The sequence below is a fragment of the Procambarus clarkii genome, chromosome 42 (assembly GCF_040958095.1).
Source record: "Procambarus clarkii isolate CNS0578487 chromosome 42, FALCON_Pclarkii_2.0, whole genome shotgun sequence".
Taxonomy (NCBI): domain Eukaryota; kingdom Metazoa; phylum Arthropoda; class Malacostraca; order Decapoda; family Cambaridae; genus Procambarus; species Procambarus clarkii.
Genome location: NC_091191.1, coordinates 23,227,316 through 23,243,103, shown reverse-complemented (window position 1 = coordinate 23,243,103; position 15,788 = coordinate 23,227,316). Strand labels below are relative to the sequence as shown.

Here is a 15,788-nt window from a genome sequence, read left to right as displayed (position 1 = left end):
TGCCACTAGGCTAGTCTCAGAGCTAAGAGGCATGAGTTACGAGGAAAGGCTGCGGGAAATGCACCTTACGACACTGGAAAACAGAAGAGTAAGAGGAGACATGATCACTACCTAAAAAATCCTCAGGGGAATCGCCCGGGTAGACATGGATAAATTATTCAACACTGGTGGGACGCGAACAACGGGACACAGGTGGAAACTGAGTATCCACATGAGCCACAGAGACGTCAGAAAGAACTTTATCAGTGTCAGAGTAGTTAACAGATGGAATGCACTAGGCAGTGATGTGGTGGAGGCTGACTCCATACATAGTTTCAAAAGTAGGATAGGGCCCAGTAGGCTCATGAATCTGTACACCAGTTGATTGACAGTTGAGAGGCGGGACCAACACACACACACACACACACACACACACACACACACACACACACACACACACACACACACACACACACACACACACACACACACACACACACACATAAAAAAAAATTAAATATCGGGGTCTTACAAGCCAGTTTTTCGACGATTTTGGTGGGCGTTTTTTTTTTTTCAGGGAAATTCCTGCGCGGGTCCTAAGTCTCTGGCTGGCCCACTAAGTCTCTGGCTGGCCCACTAAGTCTCTGGCTGGCCCACTAAGTCTCTGGCTGGCCCCCTAAGTCTCTGGCTGGCCCCCTAAGTCTCTGGCTGGCCCCCTAAGTCTCTGGCTGGCCCCCTAAGTCTCTGGCTGGCCCACTAAGTCTCTGGCTGGCCCCCTAAGTCTCTGGCTGGCCCCCTAAGTCTCTGGCTGGCCCACTAAGTCTCTGGCTGGCCCCCTAAGTCTCTGGCTGGCCCCCTAAGTCTCTGGCTGGCCCCCTAAGTCTCTGGCTGGCCCCCTAAGTCTCTGGCTGGCCCACTAAGTCTCTGGCTGGCCCCCTAAGTCTCTGGCTGGCCCCCTAAGTCTCTGGCTGGCCCCCTAAGTCTCTGGCTGGCCCACTAAGTCTCTGGCTGGCCCACTAAGTGTTGCTTGTTTCTGTTTTACTTGGGCGGAGTATGAGTATTTATGACTCGTATGGTCGCTTCAGTAAGATTTTGTCCCATGTGATTAACAACTTCTGCTCAGGTTGAATCTAAGTTGAAATCTTATTAGGTTTGTAACTGTGCACTGTGTTAGATAATGTTCCAGTGGTCTGTCGGGCATTTCTCCAGTGTTGACATTTCCTTTCATCTTCTGGAACCTGTAAGCCTATTTCCCATGCACATGGGTATCCAAGCCTGATGCGATGTAAGTGCACTTCTGTTGTTCTACTGCTCCCTTTCATCAAAATAAGTGGTTTGTAGTTGGTTGAACTCCGATACTGTATTGAATTACAGATACAATTATCCACCGAAAGGGAACTACAACTACGACAGACAACTGCCCTACAACAATCAGTACTGGTCAGAGCAAACTCATTATGTCCACGCATAATGGGCTTGCCGAAAAAGTCTCCCAGTCAAACTATCACTAATAGAGTAACCTCATTCATCTTTGCCAACATACAAGGACTGAAAACAAGAACAAACAACAAAGTACAGTTCATAAATGGCCTCCTCACGGAGTCAAATGCAGTATTTGGAGCTTTCACAGAAACCCATGTAGGGGAATTCTTAGACAGTGAGATCTGGATTCCAGGATATAACCTATACAGGTGTGATAGGAAAATTAGGTCACGTGGAGGAGTGGGTCTGTATATTAGGGAAGACCTTGTATGCTCGTAGCTCCTTAACGTTACAAATGAGGTGGTAGAGGTACTGGGATTAAAAATAGAGAAAATAAACTTAGTGATTATTCTAATATACAATCCGCCAGATGTAACGGCCGAGGAATTCACAGAACAGATAATCAAAATAGAGAATAGCCTTGATAATTTGGAGAACCCGATACCTGATATTATCTTCCTAGGTGACTTCAACTTGCCTAGTCTCAGATGGAGAATAGCAAACAATAATATTATATCAGGGAAATCTATCAGGACCTAACCCACCACAGATTAGAGAACTGCTTAGATTCTGTGACAAATTTTCACTCAACCAGCAGATATCGGAGCCAATGAGAAATGAAAATATTCTAGATCTGGTCTTTACGAACAATGAAGACATTATCAGGGACATTACGATATCAGATACCACATACTCAGATCACAAGATCATTGAAGTGCAAATGACCATCAATATTCAGAATAGACCTAAAACATTGATAAAGCGAGGGGGGGCTATTCAGTAAATTCAATTTTAATAATAAAAGGATAGACTAGGAGAAAATAAACAGGGAACTAACAAACATTCCATGGGAAACTGTTCTAAGTAATACAAGTCCTACAGAAGGAATAGAAAAACTGACTTCGGAAGCGTACCAAGTCTGTCTGAAACATGTTCCTTTGAGGAAAGCCAGAAAGAGATCTAACGTAGAAAGAGAACGCAGACGACACTATAAAAGAAGGAAAAAATAACGGAAATGCTTTTGCAGACACGACTTTCCCGTCAAAGAAGGAACAATTTAAATAGGGAGATTTGAAGAAATCGAGCAGAAATTGAAACACTCATTTCAAACTGAAGAAAGGCAGTTAGAACATAAAGCAATTCAGGAAATTAAGAAAAATCCAAAATATTTCTTCACATGTGCGAAATCAAAAGCAAAAACCACTGCCAGTATTGGACCTATTCGTAAAAGTGAAGGTTCATACACGGAGGATGACAAAGAAATTAGTAAAACCCTAAAAAAAAGCAGTATGAGGACATGTTTAGCACTCCAATAAACAGCATGAAAGTGGAAGATCCAGACAATTTCTTTATACAGGATATTCAAACCCCTGTAAATATAACTGATATCAACACGAGCGTACTAGACTTGAAAAGAGAAATTGAAAACATGCCCATGCACTCGTCCCTGGGTTCAGATTCATGGAATTCAATATTCATAAAGAAATGCAAAGTGCCGGTAGCACAGGCACTCAGTATAGTGTAGAGGATGAGCTTGGACATGGGGGGAGATACCAGATGCACTTAAAGGGTATGCTTAGGGGTGCCTTCTCGCCATGCCCTGTGGCTGGGGGGATTGGTGCCCTGAAGCTACTGTGACGATAATCTCCTTCAAGAGATTGAGCCTGCTCTTCCCTCCAAAAATACGTCGATACATCTATATAAAACTACAATGGAAGAAATGTCCAACAACGACAACAACATCTCCAAGGTTTGCCAGAGAGCAAAACGTATGCAGCCAGGAACACCTGCTCAGCCTCAAACCGCCAAACTACCTGTCTTGTTGCCGGCTCCTCGCTGATTGGCCGCCGGTCCAGCTGCTACTACACTCACCCACCATACTACTTGATGTCTGGGGCCGCCACGACCTCAGTCCTCAGAATATTCAGTGCTTTCATACGGTTAACACTTCTTCCTGGTAGACGAAGCTTTGGCTTACGTGTACTAAGAGAGGTGATAGCTTAAAGCCAATATTCCTGCACCTCTCATTTTATTGTATATTGCACAGCTTGTTATTGCTCACTTGTCTTAACGTAACTTTTCATTGTGTCATTTAATTATTCTTATTATTTTGATTGATTGATTTTATTATACGAATTTGTATGTCCATTTTATTCATGTTTTATTTTCTTTAACGTAATTAAAATTTCATTGTTAAAATTTACTTGTGTTTTGTGTGTCTTCTCCTTACCTTACCACAGACGAAGTTCCAGATTTACTATTTTTTTTTATAACTATGTGACGAGGCCATACCCCTAGCTTTGAACAGCCGAACACCAACGCGTTACCGTCACACTACATAAACACCCTATACATAGACAAAACACCCTATGACAAAACACCATAGACAAAACATAGACATAGACACCCTATGTATAGACAAAATACAACATGGATTTCAGTGAGTAAGTGCTTAATTGCACACTAGTTTCTTTATCAGCTACCTCACCCTGTCAGGGTAAATGAGACAAATGTATGTGAATGCATGTATGTGTGTATATATGTATGTGTATGTGTGTGTGTATGTATATGTATGGGTATAAAGCATATATGGAAGCTGATCAGAATTACATTTCACCTTTGTGAATGTACATTAATGACACTATGTAAAAGACACATCTAATACTTTATGTAGGGCGTACGTAAATCTGTGTATCTTTGTATTTACGTATGTAGGTTAGCTTAGCATTTTAAAAGCACCGAATCACTTTCTGTGGTTGAGTGTTCAATAAACCCTTGAACTGTATGTTTAACACTTCTCTAACCCTGTCCATGGAGGACAGAAGAAAATGTATATATGCTGGTTAGCATTGTAAATGTGTGGCCACGTCTGTGGTAGAAAATAATAAAAAAAAAAAAAAAAAAAAAAAAAAAAAAAAAACTATACCCCCCCGAAGTGGCAAGGGGAGTTAGGGGACACACATAGCAGACATAGCCCCTCTACACAAGGGAGGGAGCAAAGCATTGGCAAAGAATTATAGACCAGTTGCACTAACGTCGCACATAATAAAAGTATTTGAGAGAGTGATTAGCAGTCAGGTCACCAATTTCATGAAGACCAATGACCTTCACAACCCAAGCCAACATGGATTTCGAGCGGGAAGATCGTGCCTCTAACAGCTACTTGATCACTATGACAAAGTCACTGAGGCATTAGAAGAAAAACAGAATGCTGATGTGATATACACAGACTTCGCAAAGACTTTCGATAAATGTGACCATGGTGTGATAGCACACAAAATGAAGCCAATGAGAATAACCGGTAAAGTAGGACGCTGGATGCTCAGTTTTCTGTCAAACAGGACTCAGCGAGTAACAGTCAACCATATAAAATCTACTTCAAGCGCAGTTAAAAGCTCTGTACCTCAGGGTACAGTCCTTGCACCGCTGCTTTTCCTTATTCTTATATCAGATATAGACAAAAATACAAGTCACAGTTTCGTATCATCCTTTGTAGATGACACAAAAATCAGTATGAAAATTACCTCGGCTGAAGACATTGAAAAACTTCAAGCTGATATTAATAAAGTTTTCGACTGGGCATCAGAAAATAATATGTTTAACAATGATAAATTCCAGGTACTCAGGTACGGTAAAAATCAGGACCTTAAACATAATACAAGGTATAAAACACAATCAAATGTGCCCATAGTAGGAAAACAGCATTTAAAGGATTTGGGAATAATGAAGTCTGACGATCTTACGTTTAGGGAGCATAACAGAGCAAATATTGCATCAGCCAGAAAAATGATAGGATGGATTACGAAAATTTTTAAATCCAGGGATCCCATCACAATGGTTGTACTCTTCAAGTCACTTGTGTTGTCCCGTCTTGAGTACTGCTCAGTACTCACTTCCCCCTTCAGAGCAGGAGAGATTGCTGAAATAGCGGGAATACAGAGAACATATACGGCACGCATAGACGCGATAAAGCACCTAAATTATTGGGATCGTCTCAAAGCCCTTCAAATGTACTCACTAGAAAGGAGACGAGAGAGATATCAAATAACATACACCTGGAAGATACTGGAGGGCCAAGTACCAAATCTGCACAGTAAAATAACGTACTGGAATGAACGGTATGGAAGAAAATGCAAAATAGAACCAGTGAAGAGCAGGGGTGTCATAGGCACAATCAGAGAACACTGTATAAACATCAGAGGTCCACGTTTGTTCAACACCCTCCCAGCGAGCATAAAAAATATTGCCGGAACAACCGTGGACATCTTCAAGAGGAAACTAGATTGTTTACTCCAAGGAGTGCCGGACCAACCGGGCTGTGGTAGGTATGTGGGCCTGTGGGCCGCTCCAAGCAACAGCCTAGTGGACCAAACTCTCTCAAATCAAGCCTGGCCTCGGGCCGGGCTTGAGGAGTAGAAGAACTGCCAGAACCCCATCAACCAGGTATCAACTCTTTTACCAACCCACAGATCCTGATGTTGCAACTGCTGTGTTATGGTCACTGTACATCTGCATTGCTCTATTTTGAATTACTTTTTTAATGTGTGATAGACTCTGTGGAATGCCAATGTCTACATTTCTTCACTTTGTTGCAAGTTTTGCAACTTCGTCTGCAATGTCATTTCCTATCATTCCTACATGACTTTGCACCCAGTTGACAAGTCCCCGATGGCCTTGACATTAGAGCGCATTAATGATATAACATTTGTGATCATATAGATCTTGTCACGTATGTGTTCTTGTTGCAAGGTTTCAATGACAGTTCTCAAATCTGTATGTATGATAACATGTTGTCGGTGTTCAGCAAGAGCAAGTTCCAAAGACTTTGAATGGCTAGCATCTCTGTTTGTAGAATTGAACACCATTTTGAGAGTCTCCAACATTTTACAGAGTTTCCTGCCTTAACTGCAGCTCTGGTTTCTTGTCCCTGTTGGTCTACTGATCCATCTGTGAAGTATGCGAAGCTGTCAAAGCCAAGTTTGCTTCTATGTGGATCTGTACAATATTACATAGCAGATGAGGATCAGTCTGGTTTTATTTTCCTTCAAGAGCCTTAATCTTAAAGTCTACTGGCAGCGATTCCAAAGGGACTTGCATAATAAACTCTGCATGTATTTCGTTGACACCCTTCTCAGTGACTATTTGTTATATCGAATGTATTGATGGTGTTTATTGCACAATGGGACCATCGGGCTCACCATTGCCAGTGCTATTTGGAACTTTTTGTTCCGGGTAGCGAATCTTAAACAACAAACAACAACCATCAGTTGTTGCTGGAAACTCTTCTGTCCCGAGTTAGTGTTTCAGTGATTATATCTTTAAGTGAACTGAATCTTGGTCTAGTCAATATCTTGGTCAGCATGCACACAACAATCCCTTTTACCCCTTATTTCAATCGACGTTAGCTTGGTTTCTTGTCTTGGGTTCAGTATTTTATTCCATCTGGGAGCTTCTATTATGACTCGCATTGAATCATTTTGAATAACCTCAATGTTTGCCCACTGACCAGGAGAAAGAGTGAGTAAGGCAGGCGCTGCGTAATCAACTAGGGAAAGAACAGTGTGTATGTAAAACATTCTTAACACTCTGTCCCGCTCCTAGACGGGGCCCTGTGATTGCTCTCATTATATTCAGTCATGAATTTGCTTTCTCCTTCAGATATTGAATTTGCTGTTGAATGTTATTTTAGAATCTATCCACACTCCGAGATATTGATATTGTGTAACCCACTGAAGGTTAATGTCTTGAATGCGTAGGTTTCTGTCTGGGGTGTTGCCACCTAGTCTCATCGCCTTAGACTTCTGTGCAGATTTTTTAGCCCAAAAATGCTGCATTCAGACGTTACTTTATCTAATTTCCCTTGTGCTTTATTTTAAAGTGAAGGACCTGTGACGACTAATGCTATATCATCATAGTTTAACAATTTAACCCTTTCTTCAAATGTCATGGTAACAAGGTTTTCCACAAGGATGTTAAAAAGACTAGGACTGAGGACTCCTCCTTGTGGAGTACCATTCTCATGCAAGTGGTAGTCCGACACTTGTCCTTGCAACTTTACTCTGGCATACCTGTGACTAAGGTAATCTTGAATCCATGCTAGCATATTTCCCTTTACTCCTTTTTTAACTAAGGTGTGGAAAAATTACTTGCGGGCTTGCAAGTTCCGATACTTTTTCTAGATCAAGGAAGATCACTATAGTCATACCTAAGTTAACTGTTCCTAGTAATGTTACTATGCAGTTGGCAGTAGCTACTCCTTTAGTGAAGCCAAATATGTGTTTATGAAGGTCTCCAGTCTTCCACAGTAGCCTATTTAAGATCATCCGTTCTGCAGGTTTACTAATGCATGATGTTAATGAAATGGGTCTGTAATTGTCAGGTTCTTTCGACTTAGGAATCGGAATGATGTTTGCTTTCTTCCAAGAGGTCGGTAGTTGGCCTTGCTGCCAAGATGCACTGATGACGTACAATATTCCTTGTTCTCCAGCAGGACCTGCATGTGCGATCAATAAGTATGTAATGTTATCAGCACCTGGTGCAGTGTCCTTACAACCTTTTTTGGTTCTGATTAGTTTTTGTTTGGTGAAGGGACAGTCACATTCGTCATTTGTTGCTATGTTCTCATGAATGCTTGTTATCCTCTCTTGTTTTAATTGTTCTTGCTGCCTTCTGGCCATTGCATGAAGCTGATATGAAGCTGTTCTTTCTGCAAATTGGAGAGCAAATCTCTCAACCTCCTGCAATGGTTGAATACATGTTTGTGGTCTGGCTGGTCGACCTGATATGGTTTTAATCTGACCCTATATCTTGTGAAGACTAGTATGTTCATCTAGAGTTTGACACCACCCAAACCATCTTGCCTCCTTTACTTCTCTAGAAACTCGTCTTGCTTCAGATATCACCGCTCTTAGCAGAGCTCTTCCTTCTGGTCTTGGGTTTCTCTTTAGATATTTTCGGAAGATGTTAACTTTGTGGTTTTGTTCTTTAACTTCATTGCTATAGAAACAATAGTTCTTTCGTTTTGTGTTTCCTGTGATAATGATTGGTATAGCTTTGTTTGCAGCAGCTGCAATGGCTTCCTGCAGATTGGTCTCGTGTATGTTCAACTCCTCAGGTGGCGTGTATGTTGCATACCATTTTTCAAGTTCCTCTTGGTATATATTCCACTTGGCCTTTTTTAAATGCCACCTGGGTTGTGCAGGTGGTGTAGGAGGTCGTTCTATGTTTAGTGTCGTGACAGTAGCATAGTGGTCACTGGTGATCACCGGGTCTGCTTCCCACTTCGCCTGATGCTTGAGTGATGTAGAGATTAATATAATTAATTATAAGTGGGGTTCCATTGAATCTCCTTGAATGTGATTGGGTTCCTCAGTGTTAAAAAGTATAATCTCAGGTACTTATCTCAGAGCTGCAGCTAAATGGCGCCTCTCTGCATTGGCTGGCCCAGTCGCATCTAACTCTTGATGATGAGCATTAAAATCTCCAGCAATAATTACATTTTCCTGCGTGGCCAAGGCAAGCACTGCCTCTGCATCTAGTTTACGTCTAGGGAGCTTGTAGACGTTGTACGAATACTTGAAGACAATGAGGAGCTTAATATTAGCCATATTCACTGTTACTGCGCATCCCCACATGAAACTGGGTCTATTTTCTTCCTGGGTATGGTGTCTCTGACTACAGTCATTAACCCTCTTTGTCTTCCCCTGTTCATACGGTATAATATAGTGCTGATATACAGCTAACCTGAAGGATTTCATGGCTGGGAAAAAGTTTTTCAAAACGATTATATCTGCTTTCGTACTGATTTCAGCTTCCTGAAGGGTGTGATTTTTATTTCCAAGACCTTGTATGTTCCACTGCAGTATTCGTAATGGCCAGACGACGGTTTCGGTTGGTATTGCCTGTTCTAGTGGAACTTTTCTTCGGAATCGACGTCTATATTCTCCATCTCGCAAGTCGTGTCGCTGCAAATCTGACTTCACTGATTGCTCGTGGTCATCCCCGGCATTGTTGGCATCTGTGCATCCCTGTTGTCCGTCACTTTGCTGTTGGTATTGCTGCGCATCGGACTGCATTGATTGTTCGTGGCCGTTTCTTGTATGTCGGAATCTGTGCATCTCTGCCATCCAGTATTTCGTTGTTGATGTTGCTGCATATCGGGCTGCATTGATTGTTTGTGTCCGCCTCGTGTGTCGTTGGAACCTGTGCATCTCTGCTGTTCAATACTTCTTTTTTGGTGTTGTTGCATATCAGACTGGATTGGTTGTTGATGTCTGTTTTGTAAGATTCTGTTGATCTTGAGTGGTCACTGCTACTTGCAGTTGCTTTTGTGAGTGTTGATGTTCTGGTGTCTTGACTACCCGACTGTTGTTGGAAGTCTGTATGTCCATGTCGCATTGTTAGTCCTCTTGTGCTCCATCTTGTCTCAGACTGTCTATTTCTTGTGCAACTGTGGTCTGCTGCACGATTTTGTCCATTATTACACAAGTGATTCCTTGAGTCTGTTGTTGTGAGGCGTTCTGCGTCCTCTGTAGACAATTGATAATGGTCTCAGCCATGATCTTCACGATGTTTTTCAGCTGAACCTCGGTGGTAAAACTGTAAATTTGTTGTGTTGATTCCGAAAGTAATTGCTTTTTGCTTTTGTTGAATTTCTGCAGTATTTTGTGTATTTTCTGATTTGGAATTGATAGATTCGGGAAATTTTGTTCTGTGAAAGTGAGTGTGTGTTGTGGCTGTGCACGAGTGTTCCAGACGTTGGTGTTGGTGTATGTAGTGCTGGTCTGTGTGTTTATCCTGGCCTGAGCTGTCTGCACTTTTTCTTTCCGTGCAGAGCAGGTTGTGCTCCAGACATGATGTTTGCCCCCACAATTTGGACATTTGGCTGTTGTGATCTGGTTTGCCCTGTGTTTGGCTATACAGTCTTTGGTTTGATCCCTCAGGCTGCACACTCCGCATCTCTCCTGACCGGTGCAGCGTGATTGATGGTGGCCGTATTTCTGACACCTGAAGCAGCGCAGGGGTTCCGGGTCGTATGGTCTCTTTAGGTATATTTCCCAATTTCCAAGACTGAATGCTTGTGGCACATGTCCCATGACGGTCACCAGAACCTGACGAGTCCCTGCTTTGTCTACTTTTGTGCGGCATCGTTCCGCATTCAGGATTTGTTTGTGTTCTAGTACTGGATCCAGTGGAAGGTCAATTGGGTATCCCAAAAGCATGAATCGTGTGCGTCTTTCTGAAGGGTCCAGCTTTTCAAGCATACAGGTTTCCCTTGCAGGACTCTTACTTTTTCCAAGTAGTTTGGAGTCTGTTGGTCTGGTGGTGTCATTATAATTTCTGCTTTCAGGTTGACTGTGATGGAAAGTTTGAGGTCTGGTTGTTCCTTTTTCATTACCGTTACTACTCCATATGTTGTAGAAAAGTGGTCTATCGGCATTATCTTGAATTTTGGAAAATGTGCAGAGTGTGACGATGTCTGGTGTGAGACTGGTGGTGTCCTCTCCTGTCTCATACTGTTGTCCTGTGACTGGGCTGTGGACAGAGAGGGAATTGTCTGACACTGCCTGGTGTGTGACCGGTCCCCTCTAGGTCCATTATGTCTGCTGTCTTGCTGGTAGAAGCACGTGGTGAAGCCTCGATAGCAGTTTTCTTCGGTGCGTGCTGCACCTCGGCCCACTGTTCCTCCTCGTTTGAAAGCTGTCTCCATTGCCTCTTTCTCTTTGACTTCCCCCATAACGTCTCCACTTAGTGACGACCTATCCACTGCCCTATCTAATGCCTGAGACTCCTAGGCCTGGTGAAAATCATCCACCCCCCCCCCCCCCCCGCCACCCAAACGGAGGTCGTAAAATGATTCCTCCAGGTGGAATCAGGGAAACCTAACACCTAAATTAGCTGTTTGGTCTACCTTTCCCTGTTAGGCTAAGTACACCTTATAAGGTGACCCCTTGAGGCGATGCCCGCCGGGTATCGCCTCGTCCTTCAGGGTAAGACCCTAAGTGACCTGGTCAGTGAAACGGTCCTAACAAAAAAAAAATCGGTCATGGGCGACGAGTAGGATACAACAGTTTGGGTCACCTGCATACTGGCTTGTGTAAAATACCAGTCAGCAGGCCAGCAGATAATATAACAACGTTCTTTGTCCATCATCTGTAGACGAAATCGGTATTGTTTCCTTCCAAACAAGATTGTCTCTGGGTCTTGGAGTTGTGACGGTAACGCGTTGGTGTTCGGCTGTTTAAGGCTAGGGGTATGGCCTCGTCACATAGTTATAAAAAAAAATAGAAAAACTGGAACTTCGTCTGTGGTAAGGTAAGGAGAAGACACACAAAACACAAGTAAACTTTAACAATGAAATTTTAATTACGTTAAATAAATCAAAACATGAATAAAATGGACAAACAAACTCGTATAATAAAATCAATCAATTAAAATAATAAGAATAATTAAAGGACACAATGAAAAGTTACGTTAAGACAAAATAACAAGAAGTGCAATACAAAAATAAAGGTAAGGTGCTGGAATATTGGCTTTAAGCTACCACCTCTCTCAGTATACGCTAACGTCTAGCCGGGAGGAGTGGTAACCGCGAAAGCACAGAATATTCTGAGGTCTGAGGTCGTGGCGACCCCAGACATCAAGTAGTATGGGGGGGTGGAGTGCAGTTGCAGCCCGGCCGGCGACCAATCAGCGGAGCCGGTAGTGATCAACAGGTAGTTTGGCGGTTTGAGTCTGAACAGGTGTCCCTGGCTGCATGCGGTTTGCTCTCTGGCAAACCTTGCTGGTGTTGTTGTCGTTGTTGGACATTTCTTCCATAGTAGTTTTATATAGTTTTAACGACGTAATTGTGGAGGGAAGAGCAGGCTCAATCTCTTGGAGGAGATTATCGTCACAGAGTATTGATGTGTTCTTCCTCACAACACCACGAGGATTTGAGCAGATGGGCGCTCAGGATCTTAAGTTTTCCAGAGAACCTTGTGCGGCCCGGCGCTAGCAATGGTGGGTGGTGATAATGGAGCGGTGGTTGGTGATAATGGAGCGGTGGTTGGTGATAATGGAGCGGTGGTTGGTGATAATGGAGCGGTGGTTGGTGATAATGGAGCGGTGGGTGGTGATAATGGAGGGTGGTGATAATGGAGCGGTGGGTGGTGATAATGGAGCGGTGGTTGGTGATAATGGAGCGGTGGGTGGTGATAATGGAGCGGTGGGTGGTGATAATGGAGGGTGGTGATAATGGAGCGGTGGTTGGTGATAATGGAGGGTGGTGATAATGGAGCGGTGGGTGGTGATAATGGAGCGGTGGGTGGTGATAATGGAGGGTGGTGATAATGGAGCGGTGGGTGGTGATAATGGAGCGGTGGGTGGTGATAATGGAGCGGTGGGTGGTGATAATGGAGCGGTGGGTGGTGATAATGGAGGGTGGTGATAATGGAGCGGTGGGTGGTGATAATGGAGCGGTGGGTGGTGATAATGGAGGGTGGTGATAATGGAGCGGTGGGTGGTGATAATGGAGCGGTGGTTGGTGATAATGGAGCGGTGGGTGGTGATAATGGAACGGTGGGTGGTGATAATGGAGCGGTGGTTGGTGATAATGGAGCGGTGGGTGGTGATAATGGAGTGGTGAGCGGTGATAAAGGAGCGGTGGGTGGTGATAATGGAGCGGTGGGTGGTGATAATGGAGCGGTGGGCGGTGATAATGGAGCGGTGGGTGGTGATAATGGAGCGGTGGGTGGTGATAATGGAGCGGTGGGTGGTGATAATGGAGCGGTGGGTGGTGATAATGGAGCGGTGGGTGGTGATAATGGAGCGGTGGGCGGTGATAATGGAGCGGTGGTTGGTGATAATGGAGCGGTGGTTGGTGATAATGGAGCGGTGGGCGGTGATAATGGAGCGGTGGGCGGCCATTGCCAGCTGTGAAGGGTCAACAAGAAAGGAGGCAGCCGCCGCCCGTGGTTGACTCAGGTATTAAGAACACAGTCCGGCTCACTGGACCACTGCCGTGACTGGTGACTCATGTTTCTTTTGACTTTCACTTGTCAGTTGTATACTAATAAATGAATAGCCTATAAGACTTCGAAATAGCAAATCAAGGCTTGTAAGCCTTGCATTTCTCTCAGACTTTGTGGTTTAAGTAAATGAGCATCAATAAGAAACTAAGGAGTTATTGTGGTCACAAAAATAAGTCAGTTGAAGAAAAAAGAGGCGAATGTTACGCTGCAAATTGCAAACTCCCAAAACATTAAAGAGCAGATTAGGAGGATAATCCTAAATAAGAACCTTGATAATCCAAGAGACAACAAAGGAGACCAAGGCTGAATCTTTGCAATAATAATAAGAATCAGCCACACACATCCATGGACTATGATGCCAACAAGCGACTGAGAGTGACTTAGAAAATGCTTACAGACTAGGTTCGTATGCAACACCACAGAAACAAATTTCGACCACTAAAACTGGTATTTTGTATTGTGAAGGATCAACCTAAAAATCAAAAGGAGATGAAATTCTTGAAGGACGCTTCATATTCCCCCATCTATACTACATGTATATATTACCCCACTTTACCTGCTATAGTGTCTTCAGTTCTTGAGAGAATTGTTTTCAGTCGTCTTTCTTGTCCATGAAAGATAATCCAATTTGTTGGAACCATTGGCAGGTGTGTTGGCAGGCCTCTGCCACAGCCATGTTTAAGGGGACATCATGAGCCTCTGGCGACGGAGACCTGAATGGGAGAAGTGAACACATGTTAGGGACGAGAACGATGAAGCAAAGATGAAGAAAAGCAAGATGAAGATGGATGTTAAAAAGCTACCACACCTATAGCTATTTAAGCTTGCATTATGAGACACAATCATCTCATTGGTGCTGATATAAGTAGCCTGAACAACCAGCCTGGAGAGCTGCCTGAACTACCAGCCTGGGGAGCCGCCTGAACTACCAGCCTGGGGAGCTGCCTGAACTACCAGCCTGGGGAGCTGCCTGAACTACCAGCCTGGAGAGCTGCCTGAACTACCAGCCTGGGGAGCTGCCTGAACTACCAGCCTGGAGAGCCGCCTGAACTACCAGTCTGGAGAGCTGCCTGAACAACCAGCCTGGAGAGCTGCCTGAACTACCAGCCTGGAGAGCTGCCTGAACTACCAGCCTGGAGAGCTGCCTGAACTACCAGCCTGGAGAGCTGCCTGAACTACCAGCCTGGGGAGCCGCCTGAACTACCAGCCTGGGGAGCTGCCTGAACTACCAGCCTGGAGAGCCACCTGAACTACCAGCCTGGAGAGCTGCCTGAACTACCAGCCTGGGGAGCCGCCTGAACTACCAGCCTGGGGAGCTGCCTGAACTACCAGCCTGGAGAGCTGCCTGAACTACCAGCCTGGGGAGCTGCCTGAACTACCAGCCTGGGGAGCTGCCTGAACTACCAGCCTGGGGAGCTGCCTGAACTACCAGCCTGGGGAGCTGCCTGAACTACCAGCCTGGAGAGCTGCCTGAACTACTAACCTGGAGAGCTGCCTGAACTACCAGCCTGGAGAGCCGCCTGAACTACCAGCCTGGAGAGCTGCCTGAACTACCAGCCTGGGGAGCTGCCTGAACTACCAGCCTGGAGAGCCGCCTGAACTACCAGCCTGGGGAGCTGCCTGAACTACCAGCCTGGGGAGCTGCCTGAACTACCAGCCTGGGGAGCTGCCTGAACTACCAGCCTGGGGAGCTGCCTGAACTACCAGCCTGGAGAGCTGCCTGAACTACTAGCCTGGAGAGCTGCCTGAACTACCAGCTTGGGGAGCTGCCTGAACTACCAGCCTGGAGAGCTGCCTGAACTACTAGCCTGGGGAGCTGCCTGAACTACTAGCCTGGGGAGCTGCCTGAACTACCAGCCTGGGGAGCTGCCTGAACTACTAGCCTGGGGAGCTGCCTGAACTACTAGCCTGGGGAGCTGCCTGAACTACTAGCCTGGGGAGCTGCCTGAACTACCAGCCTGGGGAGCTGCCTGAACTACCAGCCTGGAGAGCCGCCTGAACTACCAGCCTGGGGAGCTGCCTGAACTACCAGCCTGGGGAGCTGCCTGAACTACCAGCCTGGGGAGCCGCCTGAACTACCAGCCTGGGGAGCTGCCTGAACTACCAGCCTGGGGAGCTGCCTGCACTACCAGCCTGGGGAGCTGCCTGAACTACCAGCCTGGGGAGCTGCCTGAACTACCAGCCTGGGGAGCTGCCTGAACTACCAGCCTGGGGAGCTGCCTGAACTACCAGCCTGGGGAGCTGCCTGAACTACCAGCCTGGAAAGCCGCCTGAACTACCAGCCTGGGGAGCTGCCTGAACTACCAGGCTGGGGAG

General features: G+C 45.2%; 1 protein-coding gene across 2 annotated transcripts in view; it reads right to left on the bottom strand.

Moving 5' to 3' along the window:
- LOC123770245 (acetylcholinesterase) overlaps positions 1 to 15,788 on the bottom strand; it is a 488,614-nt gene that overhangs the window by 223,435 nt on the left and 249,391 nt on the right. For both annotated transcript variants that reach the window (XM_069339942.1, XM_069339943.1), the window contains exon 3: positions 14,029 to 14,185. The gene's annotated coding sequence lies outside the window, so the exon portion shown is untranslated. The remainder of the gene's footprint in view (positions 1 to 14,028; positions 14,186 to 15,788) is intronic.